This window comes from Schistocerca americana, chromosome 2 (genome assembly GCF_021461395.2).
Source record: "Schistocerca americana isolate TAMUIC-IGC-003095 chromosome 2, iqSchAmer2.1, whole genome shotgun sequence".
Lineage (NCBI taxonomy): Eukaryota > Metazoa > Arthropoda > Insecta > Orthoptera > Acrididae > Schistocerca > Schistocerca americana.
Window position 1 is genome coordinate 624797868 of NC_060120.1, and position 20210 is coordinate 624818077.

General features: G+C 43.0%; 1 protein-coding gene across 2 annotated transcripts in view; it reads right to left on the reverse strand.

Moving 5' to 3' along the window:
* Window positions 1–18488, reverse strand: part of LOC124596396 (fibronectin type-III domain-containing protein 3A) — a 325095-nt gene extending 306607 nt beyond the window's left edge. The window contains exon 1 of one of the 2 annotated variants that reach the window (XM_047135521.1): window positions 18299–18488. The gene's annotated coding sequence lies outside the window, so the exon portion shown is untranslated. Of the gene's footprint in view, window positions 1–15348; window positions 15411–18298 lie in introns of those variants that run through there. The other variant, XM_047135522.1, reaches the window with a different exon arrangement.
* Between the last annotated feature and the right edge of the window lie 1722 nt (window positions 18489–20210).

The following is a 20210-nucleotide window of genomic DNA, read 5'->3' on the forward strand; positions in this document are numbered from 1 at the left end:
CGAATTTTGAGCTGATTAGCTTCACAAGGTTCATTCTTTGTTTGCATTTGCTGATGATGTTTTCGGTGTGGTGCTTCCATGATAGAGTAGAGTCGAGAGTCATCCGTAGATATTTTGCACTCTGGACAGGATTGACTCTTTTGCCATAGGGTTATGTGCAGGTCGTCTTGTTTTAGTCTGGCACTTTGCGTTTGGTTGCGGTGTCTGAAAAGTAGCAGCTGGCTCTTTGTTGGATTGGGTTTGATGCGCCATTTGGCCATCCACTGTTCTAACTGAGGTTTGTAGGAAGCTATTACATTCTTCGCTTTCTCTACCGAGTGCGCCGTGCACCAGTAGGCGGTGTGGCGCTTACGTCACGGCACGTGACACTGCAAGTCTTACGACTGCCAGGAGCCGTCTCCGGCGAGGACCCAGTAACGATTGAGCTTAATAATTCTTCACTGCCAGTTTACAAATGAAAGCACGCTCTGGATAGTATACGAAAAAGTTAAGACCTTTAGCGCGTATCCTTTCAATAACATCAACTGATTCCCGGTGGACACTGCATGAAGCCGAGCGTTCGCGAAGTGTAGCGGACAAGCCGCCTGGCGTGACGTCACAAGTTCGTTGCGGGGACCCGTATTTCTCTAGAGTCCCGGTGTTTTCTATAACTGCCACGGTAGGTCTCGAGCAATAATATTGTGGTCGGGTAATACAGAGCTGCGACAAAACTCAAACGTTGACATACAGACGTATACAAAGTCGTGTTACGTACTAGATGAGGTACCCGCGCGAAGTAGCCAACGTGACCTACAGCAACTGTCGACGTCGACTCTGCTATAGGCGGCCTATCGCACACGTTGAGGCAAACACTGGGCTACTTCCCAATCCTCGCCCCAGGGGAGAGGCAACTACATGAGAGGTCCAGTGAAGACTGGTTTCGATGCGGTTTTCCGTGATATGGCGTGAACCTGACGCTCCAAGAGAGCCTGTTAATATTCGTCCTGGTTCACGTCTTGAGCAAGACAATTCATATCTTTGTCAACCACGCAGGATTTTGAATGTTATTTTGTGGTGACACACACAATGATCATTTCAGCAACGGTCTTTGAAGACAGAGAGCAAGCAAGAGGTCAATATAGTATGGCAGCCCTTTGCCAAAACATTGGCACTCAGTCTAGAGGTTGTAATTCTAGTCCTTACGCGACACAGCCAAGTGATTGTGGCTTGTGCCGAGGCGTAAATTCTTCTCACTCCGTTTGCGAATGGAACAGGAAAATATAACACGAAGTGGTCTCTTCAGTGCACTATACACATTGGTCTGTGTCGAATGGCTATAGTAGTACATCTCGTGTGAGGCAGTACCACGATCCAGAAAGGCACGACGGGAATCGCAACAGTTTGCAGAGTAACACTGTAAAACTCGTAAAACAAGTAAGGAAAGCTGGCTGTTCAGAAACAACGGGCTGAAGTAAAGAAAATTATCCGTACACGTTTGCAGAAGGTATATGGATTATGAGGCAGTTCTTCATCGTTCTAGAGTCCCAACTACCAGACGTTTCCTAAATAAAATCTCCTCGAAGAGTGCATGTGTTCGCGGCTTCAGAACAACGGACGAGCATTCTCCACCTACTCGACAATATTGTTTGCTGAAAATACTTTTACGGAAAGTGTTTCTACTACAGATACTACATTGGATGGAATGACTTCTGGCTCTACAGCTCAGGAAAAGAAAATTCCGGAAGTTCATGAAACAATTCTACCCAAATCCTATGTTCTTTGCGGTACAATAAACCATAGCTCTTCGCTTAATCTAAGTTTTTACGTGCTAGGCTAAGTTGTGATGTTACAACCACTGATAAGACTTTTTTCAATTTAAATCTAAAAGAGAAAGAGAGCCAATTATCTCATTTAAAGTGGGAATTGCGTTAAAGTCCCCGTACGTTATTCTATAGTGTATGGCAACTGTTACAGATACGTAACATTTACTTCGGATGTTTCAGCACAATTATCTGTATGCCGAGTGATGCATTCGGAACAGGCCAAATATTAAATCGGCACAGGACGGCCCCATGAATGTTCTCCGACTGAGGAGCCCTTATAATTAATAAGGTGTTTGGCTGAAGTAACTAACTGCTTCTCACTTTCGTGTAACCTTTACTCGGGTTAATAGAGAACAGGCAGAGATATCTATATTCACGTTGGAATTAGCCTCATCGTTCTCACACAAACAGAAAAACGAAAACAAGGCTGTCGCCAAAATTTCGCAACGCTTAGTGAGAGTTCAAAGCATTTGTATTTACATTATTAGTATAAAAAGCCTCGAAACCACACCTTACTTTCACTCCTCATCCCGCAGCCGAAGAAAACCAAACAACTCCTTGCACACTCTTAGCAAAAGCAGATGCCATGCTCAGATTCACCGGAAGTATGCGGAGGTAGATGTAGTTCATCTACGAAAAACATGACGTGGACACCACGCATTCGGCCGAAAATTGCTCGTCTGTTTGGTACTCGTACCAGGGATTAATAGAAGATATCGAGGAGATCCGTCAAAGAGCTCAGAGTTTCGACACAGGTTTGCTTAATACACGCGAGTGCGTTATGAATATGCTCATCGAATTCCAGTGGGAGGCGCCTCACGAGCGATGTTTTAAGTTACAGTTACGAGTATGATCGTTCTGAGAACAGTCAAGCAACCTAATAGTTTCTCTCCTACACATGTCGCGAATGAATGTAAAAATTTCAGCTTACGTACAGCCGTTCTTCCTGCGAACCAATCGCGAATGAATCAGGAATGGGGGCAGCGGGGAATCGCAACTGTACCTGAATTACCCTTCGCCACATACCGTACAGCCGTCATAACGGGGCATGTTTCCCATCGTGGTTGGTGCACGTTCAGAAACGAGCTGCAATATCAAACGGAACGTGCTTGTCACTGTGATTTGCGATCGCAGCACTCTCCCGTGCGTAAAATTGCGAAGTTAGGTCTACTAAAACGCTCATATACTACTCCCTTGTCCATATGCTAGCCATGTTATTCTGTGTGTAGTACACACAAAGAAAAAATTCAAGATTCATGAACACTTGACAAGACAAAAAGAAAAGTCTCGTGCCACTCAGTAACGACATCAGCTTTTAAAACTTCGATCACGAATAATGCGATACAGACAGACAACAGTCTTCCACATAACGTAAAAATATTTCACCATTGTCACATTTTAGTAAAACCTTAAGGGCTTTCTTATTAGACCTCAGCAGCAGAATTTTAGAACATATGATGTAAAAAAGACTTGAAACATGAAAGAGTAAAATTTCCTGTTGCATATAATTCGTTCTCTCTTGAACATAAAGAAGAGAAAAGGTCATTTATTTATTGTTTATTGTAATGTTATTTACAAATATTTTGTACTGTAAGAGAGAGACAGAGTTAGTATACATAAATATTTATACATAATTGACGTATTCCATAATTCTAAATATATTTTGGGTTAGTAAATAAATAAAAACTGAAGTGACAGAGAGCAGTGTTGCAATTCATTGGTCCATGACCCCTGGTACGTTCACAAAATCGAACAAACTCATTTCTAATATTACAGAACATACTGCTATCAAAATATTGAAGTAAGAGATTTTTTTTTGAAAACGAAAGTGAAAAAAACAGCACTACGCAGGTTGCGAACTGGCACGCTTTCGAACCAGAATCCGCACCTCTGTCTACTACACTACAACAGCCGAAGTCTGCCTTTTATCTTACTGTGTTCTAAACACTTAAACAACCGATATGTCAGTAGCTGAAAAATTATAATAAATCTTATATATAAGAAACTATCAGTCTCGATTGCGGTGATGAAACCAACCTTTACCTAGACCTTTTATGTATAGGCCATGCCCTCTTAGATTATAGATTCAGGTATATCTTCTGAAGAAGGCTCAATTATTTAGGCTGAAACCTAGGTAAAGGTTGGTTTCTTTACCGCAATCGAGGCTGATAGTTTCTTATATATTAGGTTATCATGATTGCTGACTGGGCTGCAATGTTGAAACTATGTAATAAATCTTACAAAAAATGACGCGTTTTTGATAAATCTAAAATGCGGCAGTGCCTTGAAATGGCGTTCTTCCATAGCTCGCCAGTTATAATATGCAAAGCACCAAATACAAGAAGACTAACCGACAATGTGTCGTCTCCCATAATTAAATTATTGAAAATCTTATCAAAAACGACGCGATTTAGAGAGATTATCGAAGTGTCAGTGCTTTGAAATAGCATATATTCACAATAAGGGAGTTACAGAATTCATTAAATGCTGGCTTCAACTGCGAACGTCAAAACCCTATTTTATATTATCTCCTATAGTCTGCTCTTTACGTGAAAGCGGCCTTGCATCTCACTGTCCACGTTCCTCTCCACGAAGTAAAAATCTGGCATGTCAGATTCTACATTTTACGCGTTTGAATTCTTCGCAACGTGAAATTCCACGATCGAATGTTACAAAAAAAAGTCTATCAGTTCCACTTCCACGTTCGCTCTCACGTGCCGAGTGAGGGCGGCATAAGGTGGTTTGCGGAGTACTGCTGTAGAGTCGGCATACGTTAGATGCAACAAGACCGTAATTCAGAATAGAAGGATACTATTATGGTCAATTGAGAAAGAACCGTCCCATTTGGGATATCGAAGTAATATTTCTCATTCCCAGCCAACATGTCGGGCGAGCTCTGCTGAGGGAAGGAGACCACTTCCCAAAGGGGGTGGTCTATGTGCTCCTCAGTGGCCGTGATGTTTGAACATGTCCTGTGTCTAGAGTGGCTCTGGTGATGGCGGGACATTACAGGGTAACAAAATTACGCCGCATCACGGGCGAGTACCGTCCGGAAGGAGAGCGCACTAGTGGAGAGGAGAGGAGTGGGGGCAGCGCCATGCCGGGCCGCTAGGGCGGGCCCCTCCCTGCCGATCGATACCCGCAGGCAGTGCAGCGCCATTCAGGCCGGCGTAGCGACCACTACGGCTCGTAATTGCCGCGCCACGCGCCCTCCTCAAATACACACGCCTTTCTGACGGCTGTGCAATTGCCGCAGTGTTTCGCGCCAAACCTAACTTGCGCTCTTCCCACTTATACTGAGACACTGGATCAGGAAGACAGGTGACTGCAGTATTTGTTGACTTCCAAAAAACTTAACTCAGTACCACACAAACGCTTATTAAAGGAAGTATCACCGTATGTGGTACCAACCGAAGTTTGTGGCTAGGTTAACGATTTCCTAATAGGACTGGCACAGCATCTTGTTTTAGGTGGAGAGTCATCGGTGGATGTAGAAGTCACTGCAGCCATCCCTCCGGAAAGTGTGCTGGGTCCCTTGCTGTCCATGTTGCGTGTTAATTACCCGAGACACAATAATAACAGTAACCTCAGAGTTTTTGCCGATGCTGCAGTTATTTATAACGAATTACTGTCTGAAAAAAATCTGCACGGATATTCAGTCTGATCTTGATGAGATTTTGAAGTGGTGAAAGATTTGTAACTTGATTTAAACGTTCATAAATGTAAAACTGTGCTCTTAGCAAACTTCAAGAAGTAATATCCTGTGACTACAAGACCAGTGATTCACAATTACCTTGATGTTTGGATATGATTGGTTGGCTGGTTGTTTTGGGGAAGGAGACAAGACAGCGAGGTCATCGGTCTCATCGGATTAGGGAAGGACAGGGAAGGAAGTCGACCGTGCCCTTTGAAAGGAACCATTCCGGCATTTGCCTGGAGCGATTTAGGGAAATCACGGAAAACCTAAATCAGGATGGCCGGACGCGGGATTGAACCGTCGTCCTCCCGAATGCGAGTTTGGATATGAAACTGAATGATCAAATTCAGCAAGTGGCAGAATTCAGTTGATTGCTAGCAAAACAAAGTTCCGCGTTCTGAACCTAATGGGCCAATCGGGACCAACCGATCGTCACATCAGCCTCCGCGAATAACGTCATCCAGATGTGATAAGGAGAGGCGTGGGTTCAGAACGTCGCTCTTCCGGCCGTTGTAGGCTTTCGTGACCTAGAAGCTACAACTTCTCATTCAAGAACCTCCCCAGTTGGTCTCACAAGGCTAGTGCAGGCCTGTCCTGTCCTGTCCTCTCCCACCCTCCGCTGCCCCCCCCCCCCTTCAAAGAGGGACTCTAAGCACTACGGGATTAACATCTGAGGTCATCAGTCCCCTAGCCTTAGAACCACTTAAACCTTAGTAAACTTAAGGACATCACACACATCCATGCCCGAGGCAGGATTCGAACCTGCGAACGTAGCAGCAGCGCGGTTCCGGACTGAAGCACCTAGAACCACTCGGCCGCAGCGGCCGGCGTCCCCCCCCCCTTCCGAGGAAAAATTTGGCACTACCGTTAAGCGAACTAAGGTCCTCCACATAGCGTACCTTGACGACTGAGCTACGGAGGCGAGCGGTTCATTAGGACGACACTAGGAAAACTCAGTCAACCTGCTAAGGAGATTGCTCACTATGCCCTCCAGTGAGCCATCCTATAGTCGAGTCGGCGTACGTTGATCCCTGACATTTGGCAATGCCGTTACCACATTTCAACTATGGAGCTCAAACGGCTGCAGCTGAAAACAGAAGTCATCTGTAGAACTCCAGCAGCAACGTTGAAGCGATGCCACAGAGACGTTTACAAAATTGAGTAACGAGATTGGTTGCAGAAGACGAGCGAAGATGCTGTGCCCAGCCCACTGCAGTCAGGGATCATCTTACAGCGACTCAACGTAGGATACTGCTCAAATGTTTGGGACCACATCAAATAGCAATACAGATATTGGAAGTATACGAAAAAGGACAGGATGAATGGACACAGGCTTTTCCGAGCTACGGAAACTGGTCGAAAGCACACTTTCAAAGTTTCAAGAACGAGTATTAAGTGAGGAACATAGAACAGATCCCTATGTGTCGGTACTGTAGGGACAGGAAGACAAGGTTAGGTTAATTATTGCAGACAGAGGAATTTATGCGTTCTTCTGCCTACGCTCTATAGGCGAATGAGACGGCGTAGTAGCTTACTATATGTTACAATGGGAGATAACCTCAGGATAAAACATAAAAGCGGTTTGATGGATATGGACGCACATATTGTTCGGCAACGGCTTTTTTCATATTCTGCACGTTTACGATTTCGACTGCTCAAGCAAGCGGACGCGTAACAAGACCAAGTAGGTTATTTTTATTACTGCACTGGTACTTCAAAATATCCAGAAAAGTTCTTTCAATCATTGGCGTGGTGGTACCTTGACAGTCAGAAGAAACTTCAACGAACTGCAGTTTGCTGACGTCATTAGCCTCCCTATCTATAATGAGTATGAACTAAAGCTTCTTTTAAAGAATGAAGACACGCAGCACTACGGACTAAATATTAGTATGAGGAAACCTAAGCTTGAAAATCGGCCAAAGACTTCGAATGGAACCCACTGGCCAACACGAGAACCTGGACATGCTCAATACGTCTCTAAATCGACGTTCAACCATCTATGGCGTTTGCCCACAAACATTAACCCTGACTTGTCTCTCCATAGATACTACTGGACTTTCACACATTTCCTAGTCATGTCTCCTCCACTAGCAATCATGTATTTTAACATTAGTGAGACAAGCTACAAAGAAATAAAGGGAATGAATACTGAAAATATACCAAGAAAGCCAGGCGGTTGTCGTACACAGAGGTGTAGCATAAGATTCAGGTTAGCAGAATTTCACCACTAAAGCACAAATTTGCGATGATGCAGACCATTTCTTTTCTATAGGTTGTACATGTTCAAAAATGGTTCAAATGGCTCTGAGCACTATGGGACTTAATTTCTGAGGTCATCACTCCCTTAGAACTACTTAAATCTAACTAACCTAACGACATCACACACATCCATGCCCGAGGCAGGATTCGAACCTGCGACCGTAGCGGTCGTGCGGTTTCAGACTGTAGCACCCAGAACCGCTCGGTCACCCCGGCCGGCTGTACATGTTCGCAGCGAGCGATCTATCATTGGTGAAAAGGAAAACCTTCTGCAGCCAAGATAGCTTGGTATTTTATTTTACAATGACCAGTTTCGACAGACTCTTCTGTCAACAACGGATCTTCGGAAAATTCTTATTGACATGCATACATGCTGCCACTACAACACCACTTTCCACGCCCAAGAAACGATATCACGTTGGCTTGTCATACACATAAAAAGAACACTGGATGCTCAGGACTGGATGTGCACACACAGAAAGAGCATTAGCCCACGCACATAACATTTCTGTGCCTGTGGTCCATTCCTGGAGTCCTGAATGCACTTTCTATTAGTACACATCCACTCCTCGGCACACAGTTGTTGCAATTATATTTTATATGTTGTTTATATGTGTTTCACAAGCCATCGTGATGTTTCCTGCGAGTGGAAGGCGTTCTCATTGAAGTGGCAGCATGTAAGCACGTTAATAAGAGCTTTCCGAAAATCTGATTCTGACAACAAGATCCTGTCGCAACCGGTCATTGTCAAATAAGAGAAGCCGGCCGCTGTGGCCGAGCGGTTCTAGGCGCTTCAGTCCGGAACGACGCGGATGCTACGGTCGCAGGTTCGAATCCTGCCTCGGGCATGGATGTGTGTGATGTCCTTAGGTTAGTTAGGTTTAACTAGTTCTAAGTTCTAGGGGACTGATGACCTTAGAAGTTGTCCCATAGTGCTCAGAGCCATTTGAACCATTTTGATATTGGCTGCAGAAGATTTTCCTATTCACTTTATTTTTCAAAACATTGTGAAGTAAATAGACAAAAGTGTTCCAGGTGTTGGAAGGGGAGACATTTTAACAGTGGAACGGGACGTTGGATAAAATGGCAAAGCTGTACGACACTTATCTTTTCACTAATGCTTCGCACATCAAACACATGTGATAACTCTGTGTCCTTCATAAAACATGCTGCAGTTATGTAACTGAAACGGACCTTTGCGTTATAAACAACGAGCAATGGTAAACCATTTCCTCACGTTGAGTCAAATTTTCCGTTTGATGGTCAGAATTCTTTGCATTGCCACTCAATATGGATAAATCGTCATATATATCCTCGCTTTCACTACCTAAAGACTTACACGCTAATACCACTCAGGTGCATGGGATCCAAATGAGATTCAACAACTGGGCGGTACCGAGTATTAAGTATAACAGAGAAGCGCGGGGGGGATTGACGGAAATGTTAAAACCTCAGCTAGAAGGCATTTAATGACGGAAGTTAAAGTCACGAGAAAAACTACAAGTATAATGCCAAGAATAGACTGTCAGAATGGAGCCTTTAATACTTCTAGGTCTATATACATGGCTCTTGCGGTGTGCTGCCCACATGTCCCTCCATATCCGCATCCAGTGACGCCTGTGGACTGGGGATGACACGTCGGCCAGTCGGTACCGTTGGGCCCACATGGCCTGTGCGGGAGGAGGCTCTTACAGGGGCTGGGAATAATGATGAATAAGGAAACTGACAATATTATTAAGGATTACCTGCAGCCAACAGAGAAAGGCGTTGATGGAGAAACTGAATTGATATGCAACAGATATCACAATCATACATATCAATCACAGCTACAGATGAGAATGAAACTGAAGAAGCGTATAACATTAATGAACTCATAAAATATTCAAAAGAGACGAGAATTTAATCGTAAAGTGGGGTTGGAGTATATTCTTCGGTGAAGGTGAGGAACAGCAAATAACGGTGTTTGGTTTCGGTAAATGAAATGACAAGGGAGGAATATTCTGTGCTGGACACGAGTTACTGGACGGGAATACATTTTTCGGGGACTCTTCGAGGACGAAACATGTGTGGATGATACCGCGGTATGAAAGAAGTATCCGACTGACTACATTTTGGTACAACAAACATTCAGGAATCAAAATAATGCCTGCCAGAGCTATGAAGGTCCCGAGATTAACAATGAACATATTCCACTAATAATGAATTGCCAGCTGAAATTCAAAGCCGAAAGCTCCGACTAGCTTGGAGAAACTTAACAAAATAAATCTTACCACTTCAAAAACGCAATTTTACTACTCTAGAAGTAGCAGAGATAAACAAGTAAAACACAAAAATGGCTAGTAGCAATCATTACATAGGTAAGCGGACCTCCTACAAAAACAGACAGCTGCTAAAATCCTAAAATAAAAACCACAAGAGCAGAAAGTGAAGCACGGCTTTTTGTGGGTGTAAAACATGGACAATGGAGAAAGACTAAAATGAAATTATTAGAAGCCTATGAAATGTGGTGTTACAGGAGACTGTTAAAGATAATATGGTTTGCTTGATTAAGAAAAAAAGAATTCAACAAGAAAAACAAGGGTAATGAATATAATGAAGGCAACAGTGAGAAAGACTCTACGTATTTTACGATTCGAGTTTTTACTTGGAGGGAAAGTGGAAGGAAAGATGCGCAGATAAAAGGCGAATCGCTGTTGATTACGGTGCAGAAGTTATGTTGAAAAGAACAGCATACCTGTCACATGACACGAACTGATATCTGAACTAATTAACCCAATAGTTGACAGCCGATAAAACACGAATCAATATAATATTTTTAATTAATTAATCTTACAGACTCGTACATGGTGCTGTAGCTGAAACTTGGATAAAACACGTAGAGATAAGTACTTCCGGCATTTCCGAGACCGTAAAAATGGGTGTCGAATGAAATGTGAATTAAGAAAAGGTAGCCAAAATGAGAAAATGTTAGCACACAAAATGCATTAAGAACGCCAGCACCCTGTACCCTACGTGTCACCGCAAACACAATGTGGTTGTCTTCTGTAATTCACTGCACCAAATTACACGTTCTCGTGTTGAGGTACAAGGAATTATGGTGAGACGGTGAGACTGTCAGAGTATTTTGTGCGTTTATGTGCCTGCCGGAGTAGCCGAGCGGTTCTAGGCGCTACAGTCTGGAACCGCGCGACCGCTACCGTCGCAGGTTCGAATCCTGCCTAGGGCATGGATGTGTGTGATGTTAGGTTAGTTAGGTTTAAGTAGTTCTAAGTTCTAGGGGACTGATGACCTCAGATGTTAAGTCTCATAGTGCTCAGAGCCATTTGAACCATTTGCGTTTATGTTTCCTTAATTACTGCGTCCAATACATACACACTACGTCATAACGCGAGTTAAATGTAAACAAACAAAAATAACGTGATGTGGCACTAGGTCACCTTATTGCATCAGTTAAGATATTAACTAACCGTTAACGAGCGATGTAGGTATTCCCCTACACCCTCAGTTGTGAATCAGAAATGACATGAACATGTTAACGGCGAGATGGAGCGCGCCCGCACGGCACCACCTCCATACAGGTCTGTGTCAGCGCAGTTCCTATCTGTCGTACAGCCTCGCGAAAGACAAAGCCCCAGTGTGTGAGGCTGGCTACCATAATAAGCCGGCCGCCCCCACAGCTCTGTCGCCGCGGGCGCCATCCATCGCGAAGGGGAGCGCCCTTCGAACATCACCACGGGAGGGAGACGACTCCACCAGACCACGTCGTAATTTTACTCTGCCAGCACTCTCTAAAACACGAATACTTGGGAATTTTCTAAACGTCAACCTTGCAGAGTTCGGCGTATAATTTACATTGGCAACAGTTCCAAATTATTTTACTGCCAACTGTTTTGTTATCACTTGTTCAATAGTTCACTGTTTCAGTTTGTTTATGCTGTTACTTTGTTTAAAATCAATTGAAAACTCAGTAAATACATATACCAGAAGTCTCGAAAAACCCGATTTGCTTCATTTTTATATATACTCTAATGAAAATTCTGACGGACATAAGCTATAACTTTAAAAAAAAAAAAAAAAAAAAAAAAAAAAAAAAAAAAAAAAAAAAAAAAAAAAAACCGCACACAGCGTACAGGTTTTCTTTCAAAATCGACAGCGAGAAAGAAAATGCTGCGCCGTGAAGATGTGCGGTTTCATTTTCTTTCTTCCAGTCAGTCTCAGCCACAGTAGCAGGGCATGTATACCATTAGACATTCTTTCTCCCATATATCTTGTTTCTCCGTACATACAGACAACAGGAAAGGTGACTTTACGGCTTCGCACATTAAAACTGTTATTGGAAATATTGTCAACGAAGCACTATCACCACCACCAGTAGCGGGACAGGTATCTCTCGTACCCCCATATCATACCCACATACCAATGATCCCAACCGATTTATCGATTAATTTTAAGCGACTCCAGTTCACAATGAAGGTTTCGTTTGCAATAACAACACACAAGGTTCAAGTCAGAGAGGACCGTTAAGAGGACAAGTGGGGGAGGAGCAACTGGACAGAGGAGGCGGTGGGGGGGGGGGGGGGGGGGGGGAAGGGGGAGAAGAAGGGCAAAGAGAAGGGGGAAGGAGGAGATCGGCAGACGGAGGTGGCGGTGAGGGGGAGGAGTCTAGGATGAATATGCAGTTCCCACACATATTTGGCAACAGCGAAACATAGTCGGGTTCACTGGTACAGGTATACAGCCATTGATGATTTTTTGTTCGAATATAAAAGAAACACACTAGTAGTTTCGACACTGTTGGCCAAATATTTGTACACAGACTGTCTTGAATCGCATAACCAGTCAGTTATTAATTGTGCTACAGGGATACACAATTACGACAACGTCAACATGGGGGCATTATTTTAAAAAACTAGTAAAGTGGCAATATTACAGGACTAATAAACAGTTTAAGCATAATCTAGAATATCAAAAGTTTGTAAGAATGCTTACCACCATAACGCTCTGCATATGCAAATCCGTAACGCAAATTCATTATTCACACGAGCTGAGAGACTTACATCATGGAAGCCAAGGAACACATGATGCCAACGTCCAAGTGTTGTTGAATAACGACCCCCCTTCCGCCTACTTTTTACAAGCAATAAGCCGTTGTAAAGGGATCTTAAGAGTTGTGTAAAACTAAATTTAGTAGTCCTCCACGCTGCGTGCTCAAAAATGAGAAAATGCACAGGAAACACATCGTGTTTAATGTTGTTATAACCTAGTCATACAAACAAACTATATACGCCTTGGAGCATAATTACAAAACTGTTTGACACTACTATTTTGGGCTCCTCAGTAACCTGAACTAGGGTTAATGTAAAGTTCATATAAAAATATTGATTAAGTAATCGCTTAATTAAGCGTTTACTATAAAACGGATGTCACTGGATTTGGATGTACACCAGACGATGAAGAAAATAGTTGGCTATATTTGAGCAGAGGCGACGAAGACTAATCACATTATCTTGGTCTATCTGACAAAATTCGAAATAGGGGAGTACTGAGGTGACTACTTCCACCCACTGGCGAAACAATAACAATTCTAAGGAAATACTACTAAGTTGTACGAAAGTTTGCAATTCAACCTATTCGCACATTTAAAGTATTGGAAATACTGTCATTCATCATCAGACGGCTGTTCACAAGATTCACAAAACTGACGATTATGTAAAGTGCATCTTGTGAACAGCCGTCTGATGATCAACTTGTCAGTTCGAAACCGGTTACGGCGCTATTTACTTAAATAAACGGTAGTATTAATAGAGGCTGGTTGCTGTCTTCTTCTTTGAAAGAATCAACCTACATCAAATTGTAACATTTGATGTATTTAATCACACGCTTTGCGGACTTGAGTCGTCTGTGCGAGGAGAGCGAATACTACCAATGTAAACACGTGATACCAATAAACTCCGAGAGTGGCATTTCGACGAGGTATCAGTGATGAAAAAATGTATCTCTAATGAATGTGCCTGAATGCAAAGGATATCATGATAAAAATATTAGAAAAATCAGTGGAGTGGTGATCTGAAATGCATGTTTTGGCGTTTACCAGTAAACAAACAAACAATTTTTTTCTTTGATTATTGCAGTTACTTTGGTATTGTACGAACTATGCCCAACACTTGCGGCGATTTAATCGATGAAATATCCAAAAGGAAAGAAAGCTTTTGTAAGTAAAAGCTACTGTCTCTAACTACAGTATTTTTATTTTGTATATTACTAGTGGTGAGCAGAGCTAATCTAGTCAGCATGTGCTATAAATAATTCGTATTCGTCATTTACTGTTCTGATTCATACGCGCGAGCGACGATTTACGGTTTAAGTGCTTCTGAAATATCAGTACGTATGGGGCGTCTCGGAGAACTGCACAGCATCTGAAGCGTCATTACCTACTCATCATTGAGTGAAATATCCAGCGTAGCAGCTCACAGCATCAGTGAGATTAATAAAATGATTTAAACAACGGTGGAATCTCTTGCGAAAAACAAGAACAGAAATGTATCATTATAATGAGCTTCAGATATATATAGATATTTAGTGTAGGGACTCAAGAATGTGTGGCTGTAATAAGAAAAAAATTATGAGTGTGTCATAAGAAGAGACAGCAACAAACTAATCGCGGATTATCATTAGATTCGAATAACTTACTTAGAAATACAAAGATCAGGACTAGCCTGCTACCGACCAACAGTGTAAGGTGCAAACGATGTTACTGCGAACGGTGGGCTCTTCAGCACTTGCATAGGTGGGATGCTCATCAATGACATCGTCAAGCACGACAGTATCGTCAAACCATTACCAGTCAGGTATAGAAGAGAGGAGCTAGACCTTCACCAGTGCAGTTAGACGCGGGAAGGTAAGTGTGACGCTAATCTTAAATTATGTGAACGAACTTCAATCAGCGGCAACGCTGCACCGTATAATTGTAAACATTATATGCCCCACTGTTTGCACGTCTCACTCAGACTCTCATTCCCCCACTCCAGAAAAAAAAAGATTGGAACGACTGCATGGGTACACGTATGGGACTAACAGGAAGTATACTGTACAAAGTATAAAACACAGGAAACTAACAGTGATCTAGAATCCGCCGAAAGTGGTGCTCTTTATTTATAATTCCGTCATAATGAGCAGTATGACAGAATTTGTGAATATTATGACATGCTATTGGATGGGCAACCATCAATTAATGTAGCAGCATAGAACCTAGAATGAAGACACAGCACTACTCAGAGGCTAAAACAACCAGTGCCACCACACATGTAAACTTACAAGGACAAGAAAAGCGACACACTATCCGCGACAGCTGATTCAACTACTGGTGACTAGCAATCACCTTTTTCTGCTTCTCAACACATTCTTTAAATCTTGGAATTTTTATACTTAAAACAGAGTCTATCAGATACATGAGCTCCGAGTTGCCAGTCTGATATGCGGAATCACAACTTTTGAATCGCCCAGAGTACATTTTTGCGCATAAATAGTACCTGTGTGGCTGTTTTTGTTAGTATGTCGTGTGTGTTAAGAAGTTGACTGTCAGAGCCATACCTTCCTCACGATATGCCACGAGAGATGGAAGCTTTTCGGTCGCACGGCAGGACGCAGCGCGAGACTGGAAGCTGTGACAGCCACGGCAGCAGTTGCTGTTGCTATCCAGCGGGTTGCCACGTACACAGGCTCAACCTTCGGCCTCTCTCCTTCCTTTCGCTCAGCGCTGACACGTCCTGCAACTGCTAGCCTCCATAGAACTGCAGCGCGTTATCATACATTCGCTACCTGTTCGAAAGTTCATGAATAATCAACCCGTATGATGTGTTACGGAATCGAAGTTAATCAATGGTGTCCAAGTTCTAATAATGAACTTGGAGACTACACGAAATGGTAAAGCTGTGTAGCGGAAATGGTGTATGCGAACAACTATATTGCAATATTCAGTGTTATGGCAACCCAGCTCTGGAATTGTGTCAATCGTGCTTTGAATTACCGTTCGGGTGACGACAAACGATTCATACACCACAGAAGAGATTCCTTTTGGTTTATAGTTGCCCCCGCCCCCTTTTCAATCGATAAATGAGACATTGGAGATCTACTTCACCAACTGGTATGGGACTAAACAATCTGCCGCGTTTTTCCAGAAGGAATTATTGTGACATATGACAGGAGTGATCCAGAGAATCTTAACATAACCATACACGAAACGATCTCGCAGGATCGTTAACACCGATCCCTCTCTACATCATTAACACTGAACGTTACTAGCAGTCAGAATTCCACCCATATAAATAATACTTTGACACACATTTAGCTGACTGAAGAAAAGACCGTTGTCAGCAGTTAATGCAATCAGTCCTTTTGCAAAGGGCCTGTTCAGTACACGAAAACATTACAATTTGTGGAATTCTGAACAGATAATATCGTTGGACTTCACAACCATTACAGCGTGTTTTTATGTCCGCTTTAAGACGTCACAACATTAATAGAGACTTTCATGCTAGGCGTCAACAAACATGCATGCAAAAATTCGAAGTGCTTTTTTTTAACAGAGATTTTGTGAATGTGTTCCGGTACTGTGTACAGCATAGTTACCATGGCTAGTTATACCTAACGCTCGAGGTAGTAAGGGTGTACCCAGACATTAAATAATGTGCAAACTGTTCTCGCTAGGTAGGTCTATCAATTCAGCATCAATCTGAAGAAAGCCAGAACATGAAATGGACATTGAATAGTAGCAAGTATATACCTAGTTCCAACTATCGCGAAGTATAAAAAAATGATTTCGTCATCCATCATGAAACTCATGGATTGTCGACCTCCTCCCCCTCCCAGAGAGCACGAAAAAACGAATAAAAGATGAGGATAATAGCCTTACGTCCTCGACGAAAGAATGTTATCTTGGAAAGCCTCGACGATGAACTGAAATCACATAATATTTACACCAGTATCAGAACCTATGACATTCTAGCTGCAACACGGGTGTATGCAGTCATCTTCAAGAGAATACAAATGTTTACAAGTCAATGATGATACATGGATTTTTTCTCAGGATGCACACGTATACAATAAAACTTAAAAGTTTTCTGTATCCACCTGAGGTTGCAAATACTTTAATATCTGTATTAATTCCTATTTTCTCCGAAACAATGGAGACATGTTTCCGCATTTCTGCTCGAATCTTCTTATAACTGACAAAGACTGACGCCCTACGTATACCACCAATTATTATTTGCATTTCTACGTCTGTTGATGCTTCAACTGCATTGTAAAGTAGTTCCTGATGAACTATTATTTATTAAAAAAAAAAACCGCCACCCAGCTCGAAACCCCGAAATCTTGGAGGCGTTGACAGGCCGGTCGGTAGAGTAGCCCGAGCTCTAGGTTAGGTTGGATGATGATAATCTGGTTGAGAGTTGGAGAAGTCGACGAAAGTGAATGCGAAGTAACGGTTGTGGTAATAAATCGAACTATAGCGCAAGTGATTACTTAAGCGCCATATTTAACGCTCTGTATCATATTTTACGAATTTTACGTTATAAAAACGAAACATCCGAGGGCAAATTCAGAAAACATGTATTAGATAATGGACAAGCCCCCAACAAGTATCTTTATGTACACATACTTTACACGAACTGAAACGGGGTTTTACTACGCAATTGCTACAAAAACAAGAACAAGACCTCAATCACCCTTAGAGGTAATGAAGGTAGCAATCACACGCATCCATCTTGGTCTGTCAAAATTGATAAAAAACGTTTACGAACGGCACTGCCCAGGCCTAGGAAGTTTGACACGCGGCGACGCGCCGTCGACACGTGCTCCGCACGCGTGAGAAGCGTAGGCGTCACGCACAGCACAGCGGACGGGCAGTCGGCGTGAGAGGGACATGACATTTGCAAAGAGACTCACTCCCACGCGCAAACAAGCGTGCCAGGGCAGCCCGGCTCCGATCGCAAACATGTTGCCCGCACATGGCAAAGTGTTATTGTTGCGTGGCATGGCTGCGGCAGCCTTGAGGCGGGCGGGAGCCTTCCTGGGCGTGGCGGGGTTGCAGCCGCCCTGACGTTCTCGGCAACGTGCGCCGCGACAGACCCGGCTACAACATCCGCTGGCCGCCGCCGGACGGGAGATATCGAGGTCGTGTCGCATAACGGTGCCTGGCTCGCTACATGGGACGGGGGGAAATGCTCCTGCTGTGGTTGGCGGCCACATTGCATTACATAACACATACAACTTAAAATCAACAAGTCATTACAGTAACAAAAATACACTGCACCACACCTGCGATGCTGCTCATAACAACGTTACACTTTTATCCAAAGTACGTAATTCCTATTTTATCTGTGACACTGAACACACTTGCTTTCTGATTTTTGCTTACACCTTCTTAAAACTGACAAAACCATCACTGACCTACTAAAAACGCACTTCTTACGTACAGCAGAATTTTTGTACTTGAATTTCTACATCTGTGGATTCTCCGACTGCACTGTGAAGTACTTACTTGACGTTTGAAGTAGGCTGCACCGGTAGCACGGCACACACGCAGCTTAACGCACGCTATCTGTCACAGCACTGGCGTCCACGCGTGCGGTAAACAGAAACTTGCACTCGGCGGGGCAAACAGGGGCCTTGCGCTACAAGGTTTTGAGATAATACACGCTGCACAACGGCACACGTCCACACGCCACGAAGCACACGGACTCACTGAGCCTGCTTACGTGTCGCGGATTCGGGGAAAGGCCTGAGAGACTCGCTAGCCAGCCGCAGCGCGGCGCGCGCGTCTGGCCGTCGCGTCGAAGCGAGTCTACTCTAGAAGGTCAGTCACTCGACTATGCTCGAGTCAATGAACGAACGGAACAGAACGGTCCACTCCTATTGTCTACTTTGCCATTCTCGGCTAGATGTCTTCGTGTTGTGAAGAGAATCCGTGAAAAGTCTTCACTGACTGCATACGTGGCAGAGCGGGGCGACAAAAGAGATGGCTTCACGACAGCGAATTTCGTTGCGCAGACCGATGTATTGTTGCAAGCAGGATGAACCATTCTATATTTAGACGGACCGCACTTTGTAGTTGCCTTGCCGTTGCGATTTGCACATTTGTGTAGTCACAGGGTCGTTTTCTCGGGCGTATTGATGATTGCAGTACTACCATTCTTGTTTGATCAGTATCGTCACGCAATATGGTGTACAATTTATTTGTTTATTTATTTTAAATGGAGGCTGAGGCGACAGACTGTTCTGTAAAGTTACCTCAGGTCTAGGTTAAACTGGTAGGTGACCGTTTGGTTGTGAGTGGACGACCCAACAAATACCTAAAAAACATAAGGAAGTTCTTTTCAATGAAAGTTTTGATGACAGACTGAATTCTGGGGCAACCTGATGTAGCCGTTAGTTTGGAAGGTCTTAGTTTAGATGTGGATTGGCGAATCCAATGAATGTGTCATGGCAATACTTTTTATGTATTGCACAGTCCATGTTTGTATTTCTAACCCAGATGGAAAAAAAACTCTTTTTTCCCCATCACAATGTGACTGCTTCAAGTTCTCAATATGTTTGAAGGCATTCATAACAAGAACTTCCCCGCAAAAAATATCCATATTCCTTCAAACTTCTCGATACTTTATTATTTAAGATACGTATGGCCGTATGAAATCATAGTACAATGCTCATCGACAGTGTTGCTGATCAAAGTTGAGAGTCTGTATAGTATTCTTCAATATTTTCGTTATTGCGATACTACACTGGAATAGTATTCCTACAAACAATGCCTAGACGACGTTTTAAATTTGCTAGAATAGTAGTAAAAAACGAACATCGTATAGTATGTCATTAGCAATTACACAACTCGTCATAAATATGCGACCTGTGTCTTTTATTGACAGATTCAGACAACGAACTATGAGAAATAAATCAGGTTTCGTAGATACAAATTCCCAGTAGCATACCTAGATACGGGATTGGACAAACATATGCAAATACAGAGGGCAGAAACGAACTGTGTACTACGTACTCTTCTTTATTAACGCCCATCTTTCATTTACTTGGAATCTTACTTACGAACAGTATCTGTGTTTGGTCACCCATTAATCATCATCACTACGTAAAAGTCGTCCTCAGATCATCAATTGAGAGTAATAACAGATCGAACTGAATACAAGGAATCATCTTAAATATAAAGGATATGAGGTTGGGCGGTTAACTTTCACTGATATTCTTGTCTTGCATCTGTTTGTGTTGTAACATTCAAAATTTGTAACTAAACACGCGTTGTCACACGCGGGTGATTTCAGATTCATTGCTGCACTTCAGGTTCGCCCATTCTGTATGTGCATACCAGCGCCTGATTCTGACTCAAGAAAAAGTAATAGTTCAGAATTAAAATATCAAATACTGGTGGCTGATAACATGTCATT